Source organism: Nicotiana sylvestris, chromosome 3, assembly GCF_000393655.2.
Source record: "Nicotiana sylvestris chromosome 3, ASM39365v2, whole genome shotgun sequence".
Taxonomy (NCBI): domain Eukaryota; kingdom Viridiplantae; phylum Streptophyta; class Magnoliopsida; order Solanales; family Solanaceae; genus Nicotiana; species Nicotiana sylvestris.
In genome coordinates, this window is record NC_091059.1 from 163,087,380 (window position 1) to 163,097,757 (window position 10,378).

Genomic DNA, 10,378 nt, shown 5'->3' on the forward strand with positions numbered 1-10,378 from the left:
TTTCTATAGTTGAGATTTTAGTTTCGTCTACATCCTTAAAAGGGATAATCACCTCTTTTTGGCCTCAAAAAGACCAACAATGGCAGGAAAGGGGGAAGCAAGATTAAAGGCAATAGTAGGTGTCACGAACAACCTTCTGGATTCCATCAACGAAGTCGGCAAGGAAGACAATGAAAACGTAACGCCAAGCGTTACACCTGAGGGAGATGCCTCAACCCCCCCCCCATACGAAAGCGTGACTGTCTCGCGCGAGAGGGAAACCTCAACATCCACAGTAGGAGAAGCGCCACCGGCCGTGAAAAGGCTATTAGAAGAATGGGTTGACAAATACCTTGAGCAGCATACTCGACAAACCCGTTTAAAGGGATATCGGAGGCACAGTACACGCAAAAATTGTAGTGTCGCCGATGAGTCAGAAATTCCACGCATAGGTAACACTCATACTATCATTAATGCAGGTAGCGATGCACTTGCAACCATCTTAAAGAAAATGGAAGAGATATAAAATAAGAACAAAATGCTCCGCGATCAGATGAAGGAGCATCAGGAAAGGGTTGATAAAATACTGGGTGCTCCGAAGTTGCTACCAACGTGGCATAGGTTTATTCGTCGAACAACCATACAATGAAAGGGCGGCTCCCCACTCTATTCCGAAAACCTTCAAAATGTTGCCATACTTGAAAATATATTATGGCACCACAGACCCGGAAGACCACTTAATCCACTACGTTACTGTAGTAAAAGGCAACGATCTATCGAAAGAATAGGTGTCATCGGTGCTGCTGAAAAAGTTCAGCAAAACTCTGACAGGGAAGCATTGACATGGTATTCCCAACTACCAGCACGATCAATATCAACGTTCGAATAAATGGCAGATAAATTCGTCACCGCTTACGCGGGAGCAAAAAAAGGAAAAAGCCAGGGTAAATGACATCTTCGCCGTCAGGCAGACGACAGGCAAGGGACTTCAGGATTTCCTAGCCCAATTTAACAGGGTGAGAATGAGCCTACCAAATGTATTAGAAGGGATGACGATAGCAACCTTCCAAAATGGGTTAAACAGAAATGGGTCAAAAGCAACCAAAAAGCTGCTAAGTAGACTCATGAAATACCCTCCCACCACGTGGGTAGAAATCCATAATGTCTATTGTGCCGAAGTAAGGGCAGATGAGGATGACCTAAATAGTCCGATCCAACGGCTAACATCGGTCCAAACCGAAACAAGGAGAGATCGCCACAACGATGGTCAAAGGGACCAACTATCCCATTTCAATCGAGAAAGGTATCAGCCCTATATCCGAACATCCAACCCACCTCCTCCACGACATGCAGACGTCATGCCTCGACACACCATGCCACCTTAAAACGAAAGAGATATGCCTCCCCTATTATCTGCTCATAACTTTTGTGTTTCTCCTTCATAAATAGTGTATCCACTAGAAAAGCTCAGCACAAAGGTGCAATGGCCGTAAAAGATGAAGTCAGATCCGAGCACCCGTAGATCAAACGTCCTATGTGAATTCCACCAGGAAAGAGGACACAGGACCGAAGACTGCATAGGTCTGCAACAGGAAGTGGTAAGAATGCTAAATCAGGGATTCCTGAAAGAATTGTTGAGCGATCGAGGACGGGTCAACTTCACTCGCGGATGTGATCAACCTCAAGGACCCCCAAAGCCACCTTCACCAACTCGCACCATACATATGATCATTGGCGGCGGCGAAGATTCGGTAATCAACCATGTGAAATTCACCACCACACACAATCTCAAGCGAACAGACGCTCATGAACGGTACGACGGCCTCGAAGATAGTATCATCTTCGATAAGTCAGATACCAACGGTTTGTCTTTCCCTCACTATGATGCTTTGGTTATAACTTTACGTATCGCGGATACCGATGAAAAAAAAGAATAATGGTGGATGACAGAAGCGGTGCGTGTATTATTCATCAACGAGTCCTCGTACAAATGAGACTCGAGGATAAGATAGTACCACGCTGCATAACACTAACGGGTTTTAATAATGCAGTGGAACGGACCTCTGGAGAGGAAGTGTTACCCATTCTGGCAGGATGAGTCACCCTGGAAATGACGTTTCACGTCATGAACCAGGAAACAACCTACAACGCTATTATAGGGCGTCCATGGATACACGTCATGTGAGCCGTCCCGTCTAGATTCTATCAAGTAATCAAATTTTCTATCCCATGGGGAATATTCAGCATCCAAGGCGAGAAACGCACCGCCAAGAGTGCTATTGAATCGCCCAAGATTGCGCACACACCCAACAACTAAAGGGGGCAAGTGCGGAAGCATAGCAATCAGCCATATCGGGAACCAAACTCGACATACAAATAGAGGCCATCAAAGACCTGGATGTCGTAGAATCCTACAAGGCAACCGTAGAAGACCTCGACCTCGTTCAACTAGATAACACCGACAGTGCGAGAAAAGCTTATATCGGACACAACCTCTCAAAACCAGGTAAGTTCCATGAGCTCTTAACTAACAATGCCGATTTGTTTGCCTTTTCCCATTCAGATATGTCGGGAATCCCAAGGGACATCGCCACACACAGGCTAAACGACGACCCTCTTTACCCGCTAGTACAGCAAATGAGGAGAAAATTCAATGCCGCCATCATTGAGGCGGTCAGCGAAGAAGTTGACAAGTTACTCGCTAATGGTTCCATCTGAGAATCAAAATATCCTCAGTGGGTTGCCATTGTGGTTATGGTAAAAAAGAAGAATAGGAAGTGGTGGATGTGTGTCGACTTTACCGACCTGAAAAAAGCATGCCCGAAAGATTACTTTCCATTACCACATATCAACCAGCTCATTGATGCAACGGTGGGACACGAACTACTAAGCTTCTAAGACGCTTATTCTGGTTATAACCAAATTCTAATGGCAGAAGAAGACCAAGAAAAGACCACTTTCATCACTCACCAAGGAACGTACTGCTACAGAGTCATGCCGTTCGGACTCAAGAACACAGGGGCGACGTATCAAAGGTTATTCACCAAGATGTTCAAAGAACAACTCGGTAAGATCATGGAGGTTGACATCGACGACATGCTAGTGAAGTCGAAAAAGAAGGAGGATCACATTGGTCATTAAAAGAAAGCCTTCGAAATATTGAGGCGATACAGGATGAAACTGAATCCCAAAAAATGCACCTTTGGCGTAACCTCAGGAAAATTCCTTGGTTTTCTGGTGTCACAAAGGGTATCGAAGTCAACCCGGATCAGATCAGGGTCATCGAAGGAATACCGGAGACATTAACCATCAAGAAGCAGGTGCAGAAATTAATAGGACGAATAGTCGCCCTGTCAAGGTTCATCTCACGATCATCAGACAGATGCCATAAATTTTTCAATGTACTAATTAGGAAAGATCACGGGCTACAATGGGATTCAGAATGTGTCGACACCTTGAGAAAACTGAAATCGTATCTGTCCTCGCCACCACTACTCGTCGAGGCAGACTAGGGCAAATGCCTCCTAGTATACCTAGCAGTCGCGGTAAGTGCAGTTTTGGTCAGCGAAAACAAAGGTACGCAATCTCCGATTTACTATATCAGCAAACCCTTAATTGATGCCGAAACAAGGCACCCTCACCTTGAGAAACTAGCTCTGGCATTAGTCGTAGCTTCACAAAACCTTAGACCATATTTTGAATGTCACCCCACAAAGGTGGTGACAACCTTCCCCCTCAGGGTCATCCTACACAAACCCGAGCTATCGGGTAGGTTGGCCAAATGGGCCATAGAATTAAGCGAGCATGATATAACATACCAACCACGAACTGCTATAAAGTCACAGGTGCTCGCCGATTTCGTCGTCAATTTCAGTGCGGAAGTATTGCTTGAATTAGAGCAGGATGCTCTCCGCGCTTCTGCACTTTCCGACCTCTGGGTTCTCTACACCGACGGCGTATCTATTGCATCGGGATCGAGACTGGGACTCGTCCTCGAGGTTCCTACAGCCAAAGTAATTCGCCAATCCCTACGATGCCCCGAGATACTAACAACGAGGCCGGGTATGAAGCTATGATTGCAGGATTGAAATTATCCCTCAAATATGGCACTCGAAGACTTGTCCTCCATTGCGATTCTCAACTCGTGGTAAACCAAGTCACTAGGACTTTCCAAATCAAAGAACAGAGACTACAAAAGTACCAGTCAGAAATTCACAAACTGCTACCAGAATTTGATGAATGTCGCCTCGACCAGATACCCAGGGCATAGAATATCAAAGTGGATGGTATCTCCAAGCTAGCGGCATCCACCGGAAATATCAACACGAAAAACGTGGTCACTCTCCTCCATTCCTCAATAGACCAGGTCGAGGTACATTCTGTAAACCTAACTTAGGACTGGCGCAACCGTATCGTAACATATTTGCTGGATGGAACGCTCCCATAAGACAATAAAGAAGCCAAAAATCTTCGAATACAGGTAGCCAGATATAGCCTCGTAAACTGTAATCTTTACAAGATAACGTTCGGCGGCCCCCTGGCCAAGTGTCTTGGGCCAAACCAAACAAGGCGAGTACTAGAAGCAGTACACGAGGGGCACTGCGGCGTCCATACGGGAAACTATGCCCTCGCCAGATGCCTCATCCGCGCCGAATACTACTGGCCTAACATGAAAAAAGAAGCCACGAATTACGTCAAGAAGTGCGAACAGTGTCAAAAGTACGCCCCTTTGATACACCAAGCAGGAGAACTCCTGCATTCCGTCACTTCGCCATGGCCATTCATAAAGTGGGGGATGGATATTGTCGGACCCCTCCCGGCAGGATGAGGTAAGGTAGGCTTCCTTTTTGTTTTAACTGACTATTTTTCTAAATTGGTGGAAGCAGGTGCATACACTCAAATACGTGAGCAAGAAGTTATCGCGTTCATATGGAAAAATATAATATGCCGCTTTGGCATCCCCAAAGAAATTAGTTGTGACAACGGACCTCAGTTCGTCGGAAAGAAAACGATCGAGTTTTTCGAAAAATGGCACATCAAGCGAATACTCTCCACACCATACCATCCCACCGGCAACAGCCAAGCCGAATCCTCCAATAAAATGATATTGAATATATTGAAAAAGAAGCTCGAGGACGCCAAAGGGCTATGGCCTGAACTGCTGCCAGAAGTACTATGGGCATACCGTACTACGCCCAAAACTAGCACAGGCGAGACGCCATATTCACTAGTCTACGGGACTGACGCGGTTATACCCGTTGAAGTCGGAGAACCTAGCTTGAGGTACTCCAACGAAAGCGGACCAAGCAATGATAAAAGTAGGCTACAAGATTTGGATGAAGTCGAAGAACGAAGAGATATGGCTGATGGATATAAATTATTCTTATATTTTAATAAAAATATATATAATATTATAGATATAAAACATGACCAATTTATATCCTATTCTCTCACTTTTCTAACAATTCTTGTAGGAAAAAGAATACATGGAAAAAGAGAAAAAGAAAGAACTTACAGTTCAAGGAAGACGGATACATCCGTGACAACTTCATCTAAGATTACACAAAGTCAAGAGATACAAAAGTTATGGCAAATTCTCACCAAAATTTCATGACAAATTGTCATGTCAATTTCTCATCAAGGCCATATAATATTGATATTATCTTGCAAATTCTCACCAAGGTCTTGTAGAAATTTTCCTATAAATAGGCATATATTAGTAGAAGAAAGAACATCCTACTTTGTATCCAATTTCCTATATAGTTTTTTCTATGTTTCTAAAGAGAAAGAGAAAGTAATCTTAGTCTCTTCCTCTAGTCTTTCTCTTTGTAGTAAAAATATTTTTAGTCTTTTGAAAGTATTTTTTTAGCTTTTCTTACTTCATAATGGAGTATTTTTTTTTTGTTGGGATAGTTGATGAAGCTTTGATATAATTATAATACTATCTCAATTTCAATACATTCTTGGCCTAAAACTCTATTTACATTTATACTGTGCTAGAATGATGATTTTTTAATCATTATTATCACATCTACATATTTTATATCTAAGTTATTCTTATATTAATTTTGTAATTCTCACGGAGCAAAATTATTATATAATAACTGATGAATATAATATTATAGTGAAAGTAATTTTTGGTAAGATTATTATTTCAAGTTTGTAATCTTGCTTTCCTCGGTTTTAATTCTCACGGAGGAATTGTTGAATGCAAGATTATTGATTTTCTAGTAAAAATATTCTCACAAAGTTTTTACTACACTTGAGCATAGGATATTAGAGTAAAAGTAATTTTCGATAAGATTATTTATTCAAGTCTGTAATCTTGCTTTCCTCAGTTTTAATTCTCACGAAGGAATTGTTGAAGGCAAGATTATTGATTTTCTAGTAAAAATATTCTTACGAAGTTTTTACTACACTTGAGCTCAATTCAGGCAAGATATTTCAGCTTAATCGTCACTAGTTTTAAATCAATTAATTGACATAACCTCACAGAGTGCTAATTATTTATTTATTTCTTAGTGTAAAAATATAATTGTATTAGAAATAAGCAATTATTCTTTAGAGAAATACGTATGAAACTGAGATTTTATGGTAATGATATATCAAGTGAATTCAACAATTCCCAACTCTTTTTAAATATAAACTTTTCGGAAGAAATTTGTCTTAGTTTATAATTCCAAACACACCTTTCATCAATTTGGTTCTCTCAAATAGTAGTCAAAATATTACAGGTCTGTAGCTTAGATTTTCCAATCTCCGTGGAATAATATCATAAACTATACTAGAATTTGACAGAGTACGAGCAGAAAATCCTATACACACAAGCTTTGTCAAATTTTTGGCGTCGTTGCCGGGGATTGGTTGTGATGACCCGGCCAGTCGTCTCATGAGTTACCGCTCTGTTTTCCCTATTTCTGATTCATTATGCTTTATTTATCCGTGTTATGTCGTTTCGGGTTGGTCGGATCGAATCCGGAATGATTTTGGTAAGGTTTGAGACACTTAGTCTCTTTAGAGTGAGTTTAAGTTGGAAAAGTCAACCGGATGTTGACTTATGTGTTAGAGGGCTCGGATGTGAGTTCTGATGGTTCGGTTAGCTTCGGAAGGTGATTTGTGACTTAGGAGCGTGATTGGAATGAATTTTGGAGGTTTGTAGTAGATTTAGGCTTGAATTGGCGAAGTTGATATTTGGCGATTTCCGGTTGGTAAGCGAGATTTTGATATAGGGGTCGGAATGGAATTTCGAGAGTTGTGGTAGCTCCGTTGTGTCATTTGGGATGTGTGTGCAAAATTTCAGGTCATTCGGAAGTGGTTTGGTTGGATTTTTGATCAAAAGCGTAATTTGGAAGATTTTAGGAAATTTGGCTTGAATCCAGTGTGTTTTGGTTGATTTGATGTTGTTTGAGGTGTTCTGAGGATTGGTACAAGTTTGAATAAGGTATTGGGATATGTTTGTGCTTTTGGTTGATGTCCCGGGGACCTCGGGGTGATTTCGGATGGTTAACGGAGAAGTTTGGATTTTTGTTGCAGCTGCTGAATTGCTGCTTCTGGTATTTTTGCACCTACGGATTGGGGCCGCAGGTGCGGTGCCACACGTGCGAGAGATCGATCGCAGAAGCAAAAAAGGGTCAGGCGAGCAGAGACTGCAGAAGCGATTAGGGTGACCGCATCTGCGATGTCGCAGATGCGGAAGTGTGATCGCAGATGCAGAGGATCGTGAGTTAAGTGATTTCTGCAGAAGCGGAGAAATAACCGCAAATGTGGTACCGCAGAGGCGGGTTTTGGGCTGCATATGCGAAATGTTCTGGGCAGAAAGTATAAATCGTGGCCTTCGTGAATTTTGAGTTATTTCACCATTTGGAGCTTTTGGGGCGATTTGAGAGAGGGATTTCAAGGGAACTTCATTGAGGTAAGGAAATTGGATCTAAAACTCGTTCCTATGCTATTATTTCATGGATTACAGCTAGAAATCATGGAAATTTAGGATTAAAATTGGGGAAACTAGGGCTTGGAAATTTAGACCTTTGATTGAGGATTTGAAGGAGCATTTGAGGTCGGATTTCAGAACTTTTGATATGTATGAACTCGTGAGGAGATAAGAAATCTATTGGTGTAAAAATTATTGAATTTCGAGACGTGGGCCCGGGGGTCGAGTTTTGGTAATTTCGGGATTTATGCCATTTATTGATTGTTTTTGCTTGGGCTTCGTTCCTTTAGCATATTTTGACCTCCTCGTTCTAATTTTGGATAGATTCAATGCGCGTGGAGGCCGATTCGAGGGGCAAAGGCATCGCGAGTTAGAGACTTGACCGGTTCGAGGTGAGTAATGATTGTAAATGATGTTCTGAGGGTTTGAAACCCCGGATTGCATATCATAGTGCTATATTGAGGTGAGGCACACGCTTGATGACGAGCGTGGGGTCGTGCACTATTGGGGATTGTGATTTGGTTTGTCTCTTTGATAATTTTACCACGTATTTGACTGAAACCCATTCGTTATCATCATTATTTGGGATGTATGCCATATCTGGGCCTTGTGCCATCTATTTGAACCTTTCGGGGAATTTTTACTGGTATTTCCTCACTGTTTTGACTTTATACTTGAACTTAGTTATGGTATATTTCATTATTTTTTGTACTCGGCCAGGCTTACTCTGTTTTAACACTTATATGATCTTTTAAATGATATTTTTGGGCTGAGAAACATGTTTTACTACTGCCCGAGTGGTTTGTGAGGATTTTTTACTGAGTAAGGCCGAGGGCCTATTTTGTGAGGAAACATTTGATACTGATTATGAGGCCGAGGGCCTAAGATATGTACGTCACAAGGTGGCTTGATTGATATGAGGCCGAGAGCCTAGTTTTGATGCCACTAGATGGCTTGTTATTGCGCTTGGGTCGTAAGGGGCCCCTCTAGAAGTTTGCACACCCCCAGTGAGCGCGGGTACCCATTGTGATGTGAGATTGAGCCTGAGGGGCTGGTATTGTTCTATGTGATTGCCCGAGGGGCTAGTACTGTTCTTAGATGTTGCCCGAGGGGTGGATTTGTTGATACTGTTCTCGACGGGCGAGCCTTTGCGTGTTTACTTTTCATAATTGACTGTCAATTACCTGCTTAATCATTGAAAAAGGCTTTTCATGAAACTACATTTGAGTTAAAGAATTTTTACCTGTCTTTCACTGATGTACTATTTTTAAATGGTTTTACTGCTTCATTATAGAATGCTTGGTGCCTTACGTGTTTTCTTACTTTCAGTCTTTATTTACATTTGTTACTCACTGAGTTGGAGTACTCACTTTACTCCCTACACCCTGTGTGCAGATTCAGGCGTAGGTGGTCCCGCTCCCGAGTGTTGATCATCTCCAGCTTTAGGTGAACATTCGGAGTTCACGAGGTAGCTGCTTGGCATCTGTAGCCCCGTGCCTTTACTCCTTTATCACTTCTATTTATTTTCAGACGTTTTTTCTAGATTATGAATTTAGCAGACTTGTATTATGGCTTATAGATGCTCATGACTAGTGACACCCCAGTTTAGGGCTGCGTTGGGTGGTATTTTTGCATTTTTATGATATTATCTGCTACTTAGTATTATTAAATCATGTTTTAGACTGTTTTTCTTGTTGTTTAACAGTTTAACTTAGAATTGGGAATAGCTGGCTGGCATTGTCTTCACGAGAGGCACTATTACGATCGGGTCCGTGTTTAGGGTCATGACAAGTTGGTATCAAAGCCTAGGTTACATAGGTCTCACGAGTTATGAGCAAGTTTAGTAGAGTCTCACGTATTGGTATGGAGACGTCTGTATTTATCCTCGAGAGGCTGCAGAACCTTTAGGAAAAATTTCACATTCTTGAAATTCTTGTCGTGCGAATTTGTTGATCTGAGTACTAAGCTTCTGTTATTCTATTCTCTCACAGATGGTGAGGACACGCGCTACCGGTCAGGATGGATGACCACCAGTACCACCAGCTGTGGCCACCAGAGGCCGAGGACTTGGTCGTGGTAGGGGCCGAGCAGATAGGGTAGCACCTACAGATCCACCAGTTGCCCCAGTTCAGGATTAGGTCCCAGTTATGGACGCTCTTACAGCACCAGCTCAGGCACCAGCTCTGCCCATTGTGATTTTGGGTCTTTAGGAGGCATTGGCTCAGATCTTATCAGTTTGCAATGGCCTAGCTCAGGCGGTTTCGGCCATTACAACCACAGCTACTTCGCGGGCCGGGGGAGGCAATCAAACTCTCGCCGCTCGCACACCTAAGCAGGTAGTGCAGAGACTTCAAACGCCGGGGGCAAGTCCAGCCTAGCCGGTTGCAGCTGCTCAGGACTATGTTGTTCCTGCCATGCCGGAGGACGAGCATCGTAGGTTTGAGAGGTTTGGTAGACTTCAGTCTCCAT